The sequence below is a fragment of the Amblyomma mixtum genome, chromosome 9, assembly GCF_055824585.1.
Source record: "Amblyomma mixtum isolate Tamu chromosome 9, ASM5582458v1, whole genome shotgun sequence".
Lineage (NCBI taxonomy): Eukaryota > Metazoa > Arthropoda > Arachnida > Ixodida > Ixodidae > Amblyomma > Amblyomma mixtum.
Window position 1 is genome coordinate 111604915 of NC_143020.1, and position 17172 is coordinate 111622086.

At 42.6% G+C, this 17172-nt stretch overlaps 1 long non-coding RNA gene across 2 annotated transcripts; it reads right to left on the reverse strand.

Annotated features, from left to right (window-relative positions):
* Window positions 1–1815: 1815 nt before the first annotated feature.
* LOC149330738 (uncharacterized) lies at window positions 1816–16642 on the reverse strand. Of its 2 annotated transcripts, none has more exons than XR_016285717.1 (4): window positions 16241–16642; window positions 14585–14645; window positions 14359–14524; window positions 1816–2906 (listed from the first exon to the last, which is right to left on the reverse strand). It is a non-coding gene; the product is annotated as an uncharacterized LOC149330738 (long non-coding RNA). The 2 variants fall into 2 exon arrangements; XR_016285718.1 differs by lacking the exon at window positions 1816–2906 and adding an exon at window positions 9859–10548.
* Window positions 16643–17172: the final 530 nt, after the last annotated feature.

Here is a 17172-nt window from a genome sequence, read left to right on the forward strand (position 1 = left end):
TCTCAAGAAAAACCCTCTCCCGCTCTTTTTTTTTTTTACTGCGCAGTTTCGACATCACAAGCTGGCGCCGCAAAAGGCGCCGAAAAAGTAGAATAACTATAGCCGGGATTTTTAGACCACTTCTGATAATCAACGCCTACTCCGGGTTTTCTGATTAACCATACAGTGTACTCACATTAAAAAAAAAAAAACCTAAGGTACGTAGGAGTTGGTCAAATGCTTTAGGTGAATCTCTGTAGACGGAGTAGATTTGTAATAAGGGAATAATTACTCATTGACATCCAACCGAGCGCAGCCATACGGCTACAAAGGAAAGCTGTGCAGCCTTCTCAGAAACTTCGCAGTTAAAGAAAAGTGCAGCTTTCTCGGAAACATCGCAGTTAAAGCAAAATACAGCTTTCTTAGAAACATTGCAGTTTAAGAAAAATTCGTCCTGGTCCGGGGAAAGCTGTACAACTTTCATTTGTAGCCATATGGCTGCTGCAGCCGCCGCGGTAGCTCAGTATTTATGGCGCTCGTCTGCTGACCCGAAAGACGCGGGTTCGATCCGGCCGCGGCGGCCGAATTTCGATGGAGGCGAAATTCTAGAGGCCCGTGTACTGTGCGATGTCAGTGCACGTTAAAAAACCTCAGGTGGTCGAAATTTCCGGAGCCCTTCACTACGGCGTCTCTCATAGCCTGAGTCGCTTTGGGACGTTACACCTCCATAAAACCATTAAAACCGTATGGCTGCTCTTAGGTGGATGCCAATGAGTAATTACTTCCTTAGTACGTTGGAGTCTTCTTGTCGTGTTAACCGCGCGCGTAAAGGCAACGTATCAGTGATAACATGGCAAGTACGACGAGCGCCAGCTTGTGATGTCGAAACTGCGCAGTAAAAAAAAAAAAGAGCGGGAGAGGGTTTTTCTTGAGAGGCCTTTCGACGTTTTCGCCAAGCAAGAGACAGGAGATCGGAGCCAGCGAATTGACACGCCTCAAGATAAGGGCGGTCATCTCTTTTGCTCTGTTTACAATGCAGGCACAGATGAGACTTGACGCGTAGATGAAAAGTGAGTAACACCCACGTGATTTATGCAACTCTTGTTCGCGATTGTATGATTGATAGGCAGCCTTTACGCCCACTATACACGCGATCCTTGAGCTCGTCACATGCATTTGGGTCATCTGTCAATAACTATAGAGCTCTTTGATCACACGGGCTGCAAGAATCGACACGAGCTGCAAGAGAACGACGTAATCATGTGGACAAAATTATCGGACACTTTTTGCTGACGCTACAGAGTCATATATAATGCTCTCGCATTAATAAAAAAGCGCGTTTACAAGAACAGAACCAAGAATGAGATTGCTATTGCGTTCATGGGCTATGCATAGTATACTTCAGCCCTGTAAAAAATATTTATTGAAAAAAACAGAAATTTTCTGGCAGCTGGCCTGCCAGAAATTTTCTGTTATGCTATGTTTTCGGTTTTTTACTTTTTCTGTCATTTTGCACATCTTTTCTGTTTTCGACTAATAGAGAATTTCTGTGAAGAGGATAGAAATTTTCTGTTATTGTATGTTTTCTGTTCTTACTTTTTCTGTCATTTCACAGGGTTTTTTGTTTGCAATTAACAGAAAATGTCTGTGAGGATGACAGAAATTTTCTGTTTTTACTTCTTTTCGTCATTTCACAGGTTTTTCGGTTTGCTGCTAACAGAAAACTTCTGTGATGTTCCATTTTCTCTTACCATATTTTCTGTCATTTAACAGCTTTTTTTTCATGAGTCACAAAAATATTCTGTGAAGCTCCATGTTCTATCATTTCATACACTATTTCTATCACATCAACTTTTAATGACTGACATAAAAACAGATACAGAATATTAGGACTGCTGCCACATTTCAATACAATAAAATATTTCACCGCTTCTAAACAATCACAAGCAAAGGCAAGTTAGTATTCAAGAATATTGGAAAATATGCAGTGTTAAACAATGCAATCATGGCTGATATTTTACTATAAAGTAATATCTTTCAGCACCACTGAATTAAGTTAAACAGTAGGAGGGTGGCCGAAGAAAAAAAGAAACTTACGTTGCCCTGCCTGCACTACAGGCATACAGTAAAAGCATGCAAAATATGCAGTAATGGCAAGTAAAGTAGAAACGAAACCTGTGCCTTTCTGTCATACAGAATGGCACGATTCACTCTAAAATAGCAATACAATACAATGAATACGACACAAAGTAATAATACCTGAACAATGAACACAACCAGTCACTAAACTAATGGCAGGCATACGCAAAAGGAGAGTATTGGAAAGATATGCTTTGCTCATGACTAGTGCTGCATTAAGCAGCAAGATGAAAGCAACAGGACATAACTGATGCCACGGGCTGTTTGCCTCATCACAGTGTAACTGCAAAACATTTTTTCACTCCAGTTAGTACGTCTTATCTTGAGACTACAATAACTTTAAAATGAAAAAAGTAACACAGACAAGATAGAAAGTAGTGCTACAATTCATACAACCAGCCACTGAAGTGTAACAGCAAGTATAAGCATAAATAAGGCATCTTAAACAAATTGTGTCTTGCCTGACACTAGTACGAAATGAAGTGAGATAGAAGCCACAGGACATAAAGCATGCCACAAGCTGTTTGACTTATCAGTGTAACCATATAACATTGATTCTCAATACATAGTACATCCACTCTTGTGACAACTGCATGATAAGGCATGCCACAGGCTGTTTGGTTTATCACAGCGTACACAAAATATTGATATAAAAAGTTGTCAAATTTCAGAACAGTTAAAAGTCAAAGTCTTGCATGATGAGGGAAGCAACTTTTGAAGAGGGGCAGTGTTGCTTCTTCGAGTGCTCTGCCTTCGTTCCCCAGACAGGATTCACAGCTGCAATGGTCCTGAAACAAGGACAGAGCACTGTTACTCCTCTGACAGTGAGCATATCTATGCTGTCTTCAAAAAAATAATAAACATTGCAAGAAGACTGCACCCCTCCTCCTACCCCAAATTTTAATTCCTTTGTAGCCCACATTTCAGTTTCATTGTGGGCACTAGTGAATATATAGTAGTCTTTAGTACTCAGTACAAAACCAGACTTCAAGCCAAAATAAACCTTTCCTAAATGTTCACTTTAATAAGGTTTTTAACAGCCATAGTGTTTTGTTACTTGTGTGAAAGCTGCTCACTGAACTCCAACACTAGTTTTTAAAGGGATGCAAAAACAACTCCATGTAACCTGTTGTTCTTGGGAAAAATTCATTCTGTCTGCACTTTCTCAATTTGTTGCACGCCGCGGTGGCTCAGTGGTTATGGTGCTCGGCTGCTAGCCCGAAAGACGTGGGTTTGATACCGGCCGCAGCAGCCGAATTTCGATGAATGCGAAATTCTAGAGGCTCGTGTGCTGTGCTGAATAAATTCAGTGCACATTAAAGAACCCCAGGTGGTCGAAATTTCCGGAGCCCTTCACTACGGCGTCCCTCATATCGTAAGTCGCTTTCGGACGTTAACCCCAAATAAATCGAATCAAACCAATTTGTTGATGTCAGTGTGGCAGCGAAAAAATGCATTTATTGCTGAGAAAACTAAATTTAAAAATTTGCCGGTCACTAAATTCAAATTCTGACGTATACACCAAAAAGGACTCCATGACCACATTTTGAAGTTAGTTGCGGGGCTGCTTAGGGCCTTGTTATCTGCACCCAGAAATCTGACGTGTCAGTAGACTGCAGTCTACTTAGAAAATGAGGCAATGATGACAACACCTGTACTTTGTTTCTTCATTTTATGTAGCTTGTAAAAGCACCATTTCAGTCTCCTTGCAATCAGACAGTAGCCTCTCGACAAAGGCCAACTTCAGTTTCCATTCAATGTTCCTTCAAAGTGCTCTCTGACACCAGAGTAGCAATGTCTATGTATACACAGGTCGAATCATCAGCATGCCTATTCTGTGTCACCCGAAAGTACAGCCGTAAGCAAAAATCTTTTGACAGGTAATAAGTAAGTTTGCAGCACATATTGACGTGCTTTGTCTTTACAGAGATTTAGATGCATGACGAGGGATATGCACATTTTAGTGAAGCTGGAATTAACAGAACTGAGCAGAGGCTTGTTTGTATTACTAATGCCCAACTAGTGATACGCAAGTCTAAAATGATGTCTAGTGCTGCAGAGCAAGCAGTTACGTGAATGTGACGTTACCCTCTTACATCTGCACTCAGCTTCCACTGTCCCAGAATAGTGCAAAGTGCCTGCTGCCCTGAGTAAAAAACTTTTCTGGCCACAACCTCAAGCAATAACCCAGCTAAAGAAACATGCAGAATGCACACAAAATATTCTCTGTAGGCAGAATCAAAACAAAATTAAGCAATAGCTTCGAATAAAACTTTTGGTTGAGCATTGGAAGTCGCACATTTTCAGTGCTGTAGCATTTTCCCCACACGCCGCTAGTACAGCTCACATGCAGGCCTCAATAATGCAAGTACTAACATCCTTTTTCAGTATCCTGGCTTATGCTCAGTTTGAACAGCTATTGTCGACATGAGCTGAACTTACTCAGGTTAAACAGTTGTCAGTTTGAGCGTGTCTGTACAGCATCCTGGGCTCCTCACTCTTTCCACATATAAATTCCCCCCTACAGATGCACTTTGGAAGAAATATGTGCGGCTTACAGCGCACCCATCAAGAAAGCTTCATGTCAAATGCAGCAATAACACTGCTGTATCTCTCATCAGCAATCCTCAAGTAATTGACTGAGGAGCCAGTTTATTGAGGCACACATAGCGAGGTATATGCCACAACAATATGCAATGCTGTATGCATGGGTTATCTTGCATAGTATACAATTCAAAGCTGTAGGCTCAAATACCGCAAAAAGGAAGTCTTCCAGTCAACGGCACCAACCAGCCATTACGATTGTGTGGTTATTTTGGCTAATTTGTGGTTTATCCTTTCCCTTTGCCAGCTGGTGTGATGGATTAGCAAGTGCATGGGAATTAACCATGAAGTCGTCAGAATCATTATGCATTCTTCAGTTGTATCCAGCTATAGTCACAACATGAAGCATTGCCTAACAGTTCACGCTGAAATGAATGCAAATCAAAATACAAAAGAGAAAAAACCCAAACCTCCCATTAGCAGTGAACCTGTCTCCGACAAGTGGGAGCAATGCCAGCCTTAGGGAAGGGTGACCAGTGCAATCGCACAAGACATCACCAAAATGGGGATGCTGAGTTGCCCTGTGGGTGTAATGCTACATCCTCCCATCCTCTACCCGCCCTCCCTCTGTCCCTGACCTTCAAAAGAGACATTTCCAGAGCTCTTCAAAATGAGGGAGACAACATGTATGCCTGAAGCATGCCAAAATGAGTGCATAACTCGCTACTGTAGAGGGTTGCAAAGGGTGCATGTACCTTACAGACGCGGCATAGTTTCAGGCGTCGTTTGTTGCGGGCAGGACCATCTAAATGACATTCTTTCCACCTGTAAGCTCTGCTGCGGCAGAAGGGAAAGGGGTAGGGGAGGACAGTTGTGCTTAGAGAGCTTTGTCAGTTCACTGCTTAGCCCTTGTCCCGTCTCAGTTGTGCAGATTCTTTCCATCTTTGAACTTAAAACTGCCTTCAGCACGCCCTGTGCATTATCTAAATCAGAACACATCTGACTGTGTCAAGCTGTATTGCCTTTAATGGTGGTAGGAAATAATGTGTGCACCATTTCTCTCCCTTTTGCATGCTCTGCTCTGTGAGAATTTCATTATAGCTAGTACTTCTTTTAGGCACCCAGTGCTGCAGAGTAGCACTGCTTGATTTTAGGCGTTAATTACAGACCTAAATGTAGACTGGGCTTTTTGCTAATCATCATCTTTGAGACTCACAGGATTTTGGACTGTGAGCCCATAGTTACTCGTTCATAAGAAATACCTGTCTTGGACAAAAAAATGTTTTTAATTCTGAATGTCGAGAAAATGGGCACAGAAAATTTGAATGATTTTGTAGAGAATGGTTGTAGTGCTACTATTGTTGCTATGTGCATAGATGTAGACAAAAATTTTGTGCAGGGTTCTGGCAACTTAGAAACAGAGATTTGATTTCCTGTGTCTGGCATTATGTCGGCATGGTTTGTTTTTATTTTGAAATTCGTTTGCTTCTACCCAATCACCTGTCCTGCCTCTTGCATTGTAGCCATGGACTGTGCAAATGAACTCTCCTAACAAGCTGTCTTGCCTTATGCGCAGTTCTAAGCAAGACAATTTATGAAAGAAAAAGAATGCCGAAGTGCTAAAATTGCTGGTGCATTGCGACAGTTTTCAAGAAAAAGCAGAGACGATGGAAAAAGCCCTTTTTAAAGTACAGGAACAAGATGAATTATCGTAGTAAGGTTAAAACTAACCTGATCTAGCCTAGCTAACTTTGCATGGCCTGCTGTTTCACCTGAGTAAGTTCAGCTCATGTCGACAATAGCTGTTTCGCCCCACTAAAATTTTGCCCATGTGTATGCAGAAAAGTACGCCAGACCTTCTTCACACCAGTCTGCAGCCAAGGCACTGTTATTAGGAACAGAAGGAATCCTTGATGATAAATATAACGCTTGTACCATTTTCTACATATCCAACTGGAAAAAGGTTTCAATTCTCCTGTCACCCAATTTAACGCTATCAAAATTTTGTTATGCTGGCTTTTTTGTAGGCGCTATTAAAAGCGGAGCAGGCAAGACTAAAACATCAGCTTCATGAGCTAAATAATAGTTTCAAAAGAAGCGAAAATGCCCTGGGAAGGCCAGTATCGTCAAACACAGCGACCCAGAGAAGAGAGATTGCATGAAAAGTGGGACAGGTGGAGTGTACTCATGGTTCTAGGAAACTAACGCATAACTTAAAAATCTGGATACCACTTCTCTGCTGCTTCACGGATATGTACACCAACGTAACATATGTTGACTATGATAACACCAAAGTAAATCTGGCCGGTCCCGTCCGTGACCGAATATTACAACCATTCAAGACATTTTAGTGGTTATTGCAGGGGCAGATTCATGGGTGCAACTGGAGGGGGGAGGGGGGATTTGAAGGAGGGGGGTGGGGTACATTAGAACCATGTATTCCTTGGACATTTTTCATCTAAGAACTGAGGTTCAACATGGCTGTTCTCACTTGAGTGAACTTCAAGGGACCGAAGGAAATAGTTCACTTAACTGAAAGTTCACTAAACTGAATATTCACTAGACTAACATAAGACATGGCATTCATAGTGTCAAAAGTGTGAAATGGAATTTATACGTAACTTATACAAGGTGCATAGCAGTTAAAACGCTGCCTTTCTCACTTTGAAAAAAAATCAGTAATCTTCTTCTGCACTTGTGCATTTAAAGCACAAGAAGTTACAAAACTATCGAAAGAGTCAATGTTTCTGTAAACTACTTCTGGCACAGCTTGCTGTTTGAGACACAAAGTCTCTGAACTTTCCGATGCACCCTACAACCTCAGCTAGAGTTATATAGGGTTTGAAACTGGCTCTGCAGTTGCCTCCTTTTCATTGCACTCGTCTTCCTCTGGACAAACACTGGAAACAATCTCCAGTTCAGTCTATCCAGCACAGGTAATCAGTGCACTGTCACACAGTGCATAGTCTTCAAACGAAGTACTATTGCTATCGACCTCCAGCTGATAACAGATCTCTGTCATGAGGGCGGGCATCGGTTGCGCCTGCAGTGGAGGGCTCAAAACTTCGTTGAACTGATCGGAAAAATAAGCCTGGGTCCTCTGAGCGAGTTCGTTAAACTGAAATATTCACTATTCCGAAATTCGTTTAAGTGAAACATTTGCGCATAGAATCTATAAGAAAACTGCCGGGACTTTTTAAAAAGTTCGTTATTCTGAATTATTCGATAAACCGGAGTTCGTACAACTGAGAGTTTACTGTATTTAATATTTTCCAGTGGGAATCCTTTCCTTTTAATCAATTTCTCCTAATTTCTCCTAGGTGAGCATTACCATATATCCTAAACAAGGTTTCTCAAAGACACCTCAAAAACAACAGTCTTCAGTGGACGCCGGATATTTAACATATTAAGACAGAGTATTCTGTTTCTGCTGCAAGCTCTTTGACAGGGATCCCATGTAATCACCAGCGGCAACTGGATAAAATGACTGCAGGCACATGGCACACATTCTTAGAAGCCTCGAATATTTGACAAATCACTTCGCACCATATCAAGCTTGCACAGAGGCAAGTCTAAGAAAGCATAGCAAATGCATTGACAAGGAGCATGAACTCATCATGGCGCAAGCGAAGAAACTCTTCAAGAATGTCTTAGAGCACCTGATCAATATAAAAAGCATATATGGTATTTCATGGCTGTTCAGACTGGCTTTCTGCAATCTGTGAGGAACCAGGGCAAAAAAAAATGACAACAGACTACACAGAAGGAGGACCACATCGACTGAAGCACTGAATGATCAACTTTTGTACAGTTTCCTGTCAGCACACATGGCAAAAAAAGATGAAACCATATCAGGAGATACCCCGAAACAATGTGACAAGTGGTTTTTTTAGTCTGAAAAAACAGAGGGAATAAGCCAGTAAGGATCTGCACAGCTGTTTCTAGGACACAGCAGAAAAGCAAAGTTAGTGAAGAATGGCCAACAAGGAACATGGAAGAAACCAGGGTGGAAACAAGTGCACAAGACATGGTCTTGCAAGCTAAAACCAATAAAAAAGATAAAAACATCACAGGTCAATGAATAACAGGGCAAAAGGCTCAAAAGATTAAAGTCACAAAAGTGACAATGAGATCAAAGACCAAATGTAAAACCAGAAGCAAGTGGTGAAGGCAAAAAATAAAAAATACGACTGAAGGCCGAGGGTGCACATGGTGAGACAAGTGTCGCATATATAAAATCTGGTATTGCATGACAAATAGGCTGGTACTTTTTCAAATAATGAAACTGAAGGTTTCCTTATGCACTGGTCCTTCATTGCCAGTATCTTGCCTTATGATTTCACAAGCCAGTGAGTTCTTGTTCTTCGCTATTAATTCCATTCTTTGAAATTCGGATAAACGTCCTGTTTCCAAAATTTTACAGTTCCGACAGTGAATGCCAAGATGGCAGCATTACTCATTATCAGAAAAAGAACTAGCCTACCTGCCATCCAATGCCTGGTTTTAGCTACACAACACTTGTCTCATCATGTGTATCCTGGGCCTTCAGTAGTATTTTTTTATTTTTTGCCTTCACCACTTGCTCCTGGTTTTACACTTCGTCTTTTCCCTCATTGTCAACTTTTATCACTTAACTTCTTAGCTTTTTGGCTGTTACTTGCGGCCCTCTGAGCTCTTTATCTCTTCTATCACTTCTAACCTTCAAGAGCATGTCTTATTTTTTCACTTGTTTTCATCGTGGTTTTTGGCATGTTTCTTGTTGGCCATTCTTCGCAACCTTTGGTTTTTTGCTGCTTCATAGATACAGCTGCGCAAATTCTTGCTGGCCGATTCCCTGTCTTTTCCGCCTAAAAAAAAATCTGCTTGAGGAATGTTTATGTCTTATTTTGGTGTTCCGTGATACAAGCTTTCATATCAAATGGACCTTACCTAGCTTTTTTCGTCGTGTATCTGACAGCTAGGAAGGTGTACAAATAGCTGTCCCCGTTTCTTCTGATAAAAAAGTTGGCAGTTCAGCATCCATGTTGCCGCCTTCTGTGCAGCTCTTTGCCCAACAGAAAGTGTTGCTCTAGCTTTTCACTGTAAACAACGAAAACTTTCTGCGATTACCTGAGCTTCTTGGTTGATACGACAAAGTCATAAAAGAGCATTTAGGTGTGTGCCAGATGTGGTAGATCACTACTGCTGCAAAACAAATTAGAATAAAATATTTCACGTGATGGTGAAGAATGTGATCAAGCATTTCACAGAAAATGAAATGACTGAAGTGAGTGCTTTTTTGCCTCTGATGCCTCCCTTCTGGCTAGCAATTTCATGAGTACTGGAAAAGGAATGTGTACCATGGTGGCAAAGATACCTTGGTGAAAGTGCATCATGCTGCGCCATCTAATAAGTATTGTTTTTTTTTCCCCGTAACGCAAGTGCAAGTGCTTCTGGGTCACTGCAACAGCAACAACTGGTTCTCTTGGATAAGTCGGGAGCTCACTCTATGCGACTTTTTCTTACCAAATAAGCACTTTATCGGTCCCTTCATTACTGGGATCTTGTTGCTGCCACTTCTCTTTGAATAACTATACTACTTGTGTCACTTTGATGCCCATTCTATTTATGTCCCTTGGACTGGTTGATTTATTAAAGAAATTTTAATCAGACATATAATATCTATGCTTTGCTTATGCATGCACTTTTAGAAGAGGAGCTGAAGGTGTCAGCATTTTCAGTTCATGTAACTAAACTCATCTTTCAGTCGCAAGCCTCTTTGCTTTTCTATATTTTAAACCGTACTATCTGCTTGCAAAGTCGGTGGTCCGTGACCTTCGGTGGCATTGTGGTGGCGACTTCCGGGTGCCGCTATTGGTTTGCAGTATCCCTTCAGGCTGCAGCCATCTAAGGGCACAGCTTGCGGTAATGTACTGTTAAGCACAATTTTGTTTTACACTTAGGCTTCCCTCTGAAAAATACCGGAAAAAAAATTGCAACGTAAAAAGGTAATATAAACAAAAGGAAATAATGAGAGGCTTTGCAAGTATGGGCCTCAGCAAGGGCTCACACAAGGTGCGGTAAGGTTGTCCCTGAGGCAACGTGATACTGCCACAATTACCTGGCAATGTTGCAATGTTGCAGGGGTTACACTTACTGAAAGGAGAAAATTAAGAAAGTACGGAGGCTGGGACACATCTTAAGGTGGTACTTGTGAATCACTGTGTATTTTGAGGGACTGTTCTGCTACCGTATACGCCTGTGCACACAGACAGGGAAGCTACTGGCAAAGCGTTGTTTGGTAACTGTCATCACTGATTACTTAGTTAAATATGGGGTCCTTCTCTCCATGCAAGGACACTGGCATGACAGCTACAAACTGCTGGAAATGAAAAGTTGCATGTCATTCAGAGATCTGCCCTCGGCCATTGTTTATGAGACATTGGACGCATACCTGGAGGCATCTGCATATATCATATAGTGTAAAAAGAATTTTTTCCATCTTTTTCGTCTTTCGTCCTTCCCACAGCACAATGTATCCAACACAAGCCTAGCTGAACTCTCCCCTTTTCTAATTTCCGATTTTCTTTCCCTGCAGTGTCTAAAGATACACCTCACAGACTGTTCATTCTCACTGAGCGTATGGAGGATGTAGCTGCCGGCCCATGGCTAAATCTCATCCAACATGATAGTGGATGCTGCCAGCCAGTGCACTACTGCTGCGTGCAACACTCTTCTCTGCGAAGTATTTGCAAGTTGCATGCCACATACTGTGACTTTCGAGGAGCTTCAAAGGGAATTTTTCCCATTCTTATATCGCCGGCTGTCATTCAGATGAAGTAAAACAAGCCCAGCTCTCCCAAAAAATCTCAGATATATGTCTTCACACCCGGTTGCACGTGCATATAGCACTACCATCGCTCGCACCAGTTCACATATGTAAGCAGCAAGCTACGCGGCGTGCACCAGCAGCTTGGTGCTTTCGCACTGGTCTCGTAATCTGTCACCTCTGCTCATAATTTAAGCAAGTTATCACCAGCACTGAAGGGCAGCAGAATGCTTGCTAGGTCGAGCGCCTATGCTCTGCACAGCACGCATATTCCTAGATGCACCTATCCGTATTACATAAGAAACATAATGCTAGCTCTTTTTTATCACCAGGTATAATATTCATCTTTAAAATATTTATATTATGCCTCACAGCCATGCAAAAGCAATAGTATGGGGAATTTATTTACAGCGTTGACCTAGGCGACTCAAAGAGATACTCCACCACAATACACAAGAACATTGTGGAGGAGCAACCACAAAGCAGGAAGCATGTACAGACCACTTCCGGGCCAACATTGACATTTCTGAGGGGAATACAAGGAAAGTGCCTAGCTCGCTGCTTGGTCTTTCAGGCGGAAATTTGCCCATATTGAGTGGTTCGAGCTTAGCATGAGCCAATGGGCCCTTCTCAGCCAATGCCACACACCACACGTGTATTTGGAGCACTGATCCTGCACACGCACTCAGCTTCGACTGAGGGACAGCGGATCGTCGCAAGTAAACAAACCTTCAAGTTCACATAGCGGACTTCAGCACACAACAGAAAAGCACACATGTGCACCATGCTGCATGGAAATAGCCAGGAATAATTTTGCAGTTCACACACCCTAACCAAACAACATGTGGTGAACGGTGCAACCGGAGAACATGGTGTTTGTCATGTGATCAAGCAGTTCATTGCATGGAGCTCTCAGATTATGTGCGCCAAACACCAATTGGCCCATTCCGGGCAGTGAGCAAACATTCTTGAGCTCCAACGTATGACTAATCCTGATAGAATTCAAAGGAGCACTGTGAGAGCAAATCGAGCAGACTGCCAGGCAAGAATCAAATGGCCGGACTTTGAAAAACACTGTCAGATTTGTCCGATGTATTTGGAAAAAAAAAAATGCTCCGGGTCTACCCAAAGTACTAAGGGGAGGAAATGCACCGGGTCCATCCGGCGTACCTTTAGCCACAGCCTCCTCTCGCAGTCAGTAGTGATAGCAAACCATACAAAAATTTCACTGCTCTATTTAATAACCCCATTGTGAGTTATATAGACAAAAGACTTAGCAGGTGAATGCAATTCCAAAAAATGCTGGAGCTAAAGAAGATTATTTTTTGACAGAACTCACAAAATGACTGCTAACGTGAACAAGGAAGCCTAATTGACTTAGTGTACACAAAACATTGGCTGCAAAAATGAAGCACTGTGGTTGCAAAGGCTTGTACACTTACACCATGATTTCAGTCATGTTGACTGACATGATAAGTACAAACACCATGCATGACCCGCCACTAAACCAGGGTGTCAAGCAAGCTACTTTCTTCCAGTTCCCTGACTTTTCCATGGTTTCCCCGACTATTTAAGTCAAAATCCTCTGAATACTGAAGAGGCAGGAAAACACAGTGGCCAATGGTAATGGACAATATACATGATCTATTCACAGCAAAAAACTACATACTGAAACTTCAAACGCTGCAATCAAAATAGATTTGCTCTTATTTGAGGCAGCTGATTTCTTCTTGAAGAAAGTCCAGCTTCAATGCGACTTATGAAGCTATCTTTGCTTTTTCTGTTCCATTTCTCTAACACAAAATGGTTAACATAACCTTTATTCTTCTGAGCATACGTTGTCTCCACTAAGTGTGTTCATATTTCAAATTTTTATTTTAAAGTGCAGAGTATTAAAAATTGGCTTAGATTACAAGACAAATGTGTTTCCACATAATACAGCAATGAAAAGCCCCAGACATTGGAAAAATATTTAAATCCTCATCAATTATCCTATCCGAACACCGATTAAGCACCACAAAATACAAAAACAAAATACAAAATATAGCATACCCTCCAAATAACGCCAGAACCACATCAGCTGCCAGAGCTCAAGATCAAAGAAGCTCCAGCAGCCGTAGTGTAAATACGATCAAACCATCACAAAGTTCATCGCACAGTTACATGAACACAAGTCCCCGTACTTACTAATAGCGAAAGAATGCTGACAATTTCTGCGAAGTACCATCTACGACGTCAAATCCATCAAATCTGCATGGCGACACATTCAAATCTATCCATAAACAATGGATGGTTACATGGCCACAAAAGGGTTACTGGCATTGCATGCACATATGCACTCTTCAGTAACCACCCCCCCCCCCCCCCCAGGTGCTGTGCTCCTCTGGGCAAGTATCTATGACCCCTATGAGCAAGCAACGTGTATGACTTCCACCAAAATAGCCATACACTGCTACATAGTCTCAGAAGCAATATAGTACCATGTAACCCTTCCAACCCTTTCTTATTAGTGACTGGGCACCATGCAATGCAGGTAGTATAGCCATAATCTGTGAAGAAGTGGTTGAAGATCAACTCCACAAAAAATAGTTTTATCTGTCTTTCCTTTCCACAGATTTTTTTCAGAGCGCTATTTTACCAGCTGCATTAACCAAGCAGCAGCAGCAGCAAAATTTCATTCCATAGCTGATTCGTTGCCTGGGTTCAGCAAACATTTTCTTACTTTTTTAAAAATTGCTTTTGCACTTTGTTAGCATTTTCATAAAAAGGTCTTATGATAAAGTGGTATATACCTATAACTTTTATCATCACTGAGTATTTGAGAAGTGGCCAAACCAAAAACACGAAAGGTTATCACAACTCAGTTAACAAGCGAGATAGGTACTTACTGCTGTGTGAACTACAGGCAGAGGCTTGTTTCCTTGGGGTACACAACATTGAAAGCAAAGTGCACCAAAAACATGAGCTTGAAAGACTGGCATGGGTTGGCTGCGTGCATCACTGGCAGGGTGTCGATGCATATGCTGAAGCTCGTCGCAGTAAGGAAACTGCCTCCTGCACAAACAAGTTTTAAATCAGGAATGCTCGCCCGAGTGCGGTACCACAGAGTTATACCTTTTGCAATGATGAAAGGAGAACATGGCATGTCCCCGATGTCGTCATCACTGGCAGATCCCTGGCATAAGAGGGAGTTAAATGCGTATAAGAATTGTCTACTAAAGTAGCACCATGTGAAAGCTGCAACTTTAAACCAGTTACAAATAAACATGCAGCAGAGTATAAGCATAAATAAGTCATTTCTGCACTTGCTCAGGCTCTTATTTTTCCCAACAATGCGTGGTGAAATGCATTGGAGTGTATACAAATAAGCGTCAACCACATATAAAGGCCCTAAAAATCAGCATAGGCATTTACAAGTGCTGGATTATCTACAATACATAAACATTGCACCGTTTTAGTCAAATGCAGCCCAAGAACACAGTGTAAATGCCTCTTAAGAGCAAAAGAGGCCCTCCATCCAGTGGTGTCAAGAGACTTTCCTAGCACTGCAGTTGATCCGGCAGACCGGTAGTGAATAACCTTGCACCTGCCAGCCCCCTCAAATGTTACACTACTAGGTCACAGGGGAATTATTTAACATAAGTAGAGCGCAGCTTGCGTTTTATCTCAAGCAACCGAGCAAATTGTTTGTAAATGACTATGTTTTAAGTAGCATAGCACGAGGTACTAAGGTGCGCAGTCGTCGTGATCGGCGCAGTGCTGCGGAAAGTTCGAGCTAGCGTAGTGAATGCTGAATGGTGTACTGTTATCTCGAAGCGCCCATTTAGCGAGTACACGAACTATTTACTAAAGAAGCACCAGAAAAACGCAAGCAGCAGATATCGTATTCAACAGCCACAGAGCCCACGCAGACAAGCGCAGCACGGTTGTATGGATGGTAGTGGCTTAACCCTTCGTATCGGGCGGTGGCTCGCGCCTCCAGCCTAGGATCCCCCCCCCCTTTTTAATTTGTATTTTAATATGTATAATTTGGCCATCTTTCATAAAGTTACTCCTCCCTTGACCTCTTCCACGGGCTGGCCGAAGAGATGGCGATTGACATTGGAGGATACGGACTGAGCTCGCGTGTCGAAGGCGCTAAAAAATCTCGAATGTCGGCTCCAATGACATCAGTGCCATTGAAAAACTTGCCTGTGGCAGCGCAAGTACGGCATATGAAACGCCTGTATAGAAACTTTTGAGCCTGCGTTGACCCGTGCAACGCTATTTCGGCCCAAAGATAAGATCAGTTAAATCTTACAAAATGAACACAATTACTGCATTACTTGTACCGGCATGAATAAACGTCAATAAAAATAAAAAGACACAACGTACCCTTATGATCCATTCTTAGACGAGAAACGAATTTGAAAATCCCGCGCTCTTTGACGTCCTCCTCCGCTAACCAATCGCGTACTTCCCTGGCCTAAAATTTCCCGCGCTTACTCACTCGGTTCATTTAGGTGTGCATATCTGCAGACAAAGCAAAATTTGTGCATTTTCCCGCAAACTATCGCACTCTTCCGTGTTTCTCGCTTGTGTTCCTCTCTCTTCCGCGCGCTGTGCACCTTTTGTGAGATACAGTAAAGCAGCAGTGACGCATCGGCGGTAAAGCGGCTGTGGTGGGCACGCTTCACTGCCCTGTTCAACAGCAGTACAAGCCCGCAACAATACTCCCAAAAGACGACAAAAAGCGTATCATTCATGCCGGTAAAAATGTGCACCACTCACCTTGTGTGCGAACGGTCTGATCGGTGAAAATCACGGACACAGCACGCCGGTATTATCCTAGCTCCCCGCTCATCACGTCCATGCCGTCCTCCATGATGCCGTCAATCGATGAATGCAGAATCGCAGCAAATAGTACTGCTTCTCATTCTGCGCGCTAATATTGCGAGTAGAAACTTTTTGACGCTTAAAATATGTATCGTGATTAAGGAAAAGTAGCAAAGGTTTTTCGGATCACTTTTTTGTGTAACGGCGGTGCTGACGTCACCAACTTTCGGTGAAATGGGCGTGTTGCGGCTCCAAAAACAGAAAATTACTTTCTTTTTCGTGAACGTGTTTCTGTTAAGGGCGCAAAACAGATATTCTCTGTATGACAACAGAAAATTTCCGTAAAAATGCTTGTCATTTCACACACATTTCTTACAGTGCTATAGGTCGTTTTTAGGAGCACATGTAAATCAGTCAATAGTCCCAGCCGTGTCGTTGCCAGAGCGTCCGAGCCTCTGGCCTGCCAGGGCCATAGAGGGGCGAGAGCGGAATAGCAGATAGACGTAAATCATGGCTGCCACGAGGAAGGACATCAGGAGGGAATAGAGACCGAATGCGCGTGGCGACATCCCTAATATAGAGCGTTCTTGTCCAGGTCCTGTCTCCGCCAAGGAATCGGCGCTCTGAGCCACGTGGTCACCTGTGGAGGACGAGACAACCGCAGAAGGGCTAATGAGTTCAAAGTTTCGAAGTTCGACAAATGATGCGCTAAACACTATCATCATCACCATCAGCCTGACTACACCCACTGCAGGGCAAATGCCTCTTCCCATGCCTCTCCAATTAACCCTGTACTTTGCCAGCTGCGACCACCGTATCTCCACAAACTTCTTAGTCTCATCTGCCCACCTAACTCTCTGGCGCCCCCTGCTACGCTTGCCTTCCCT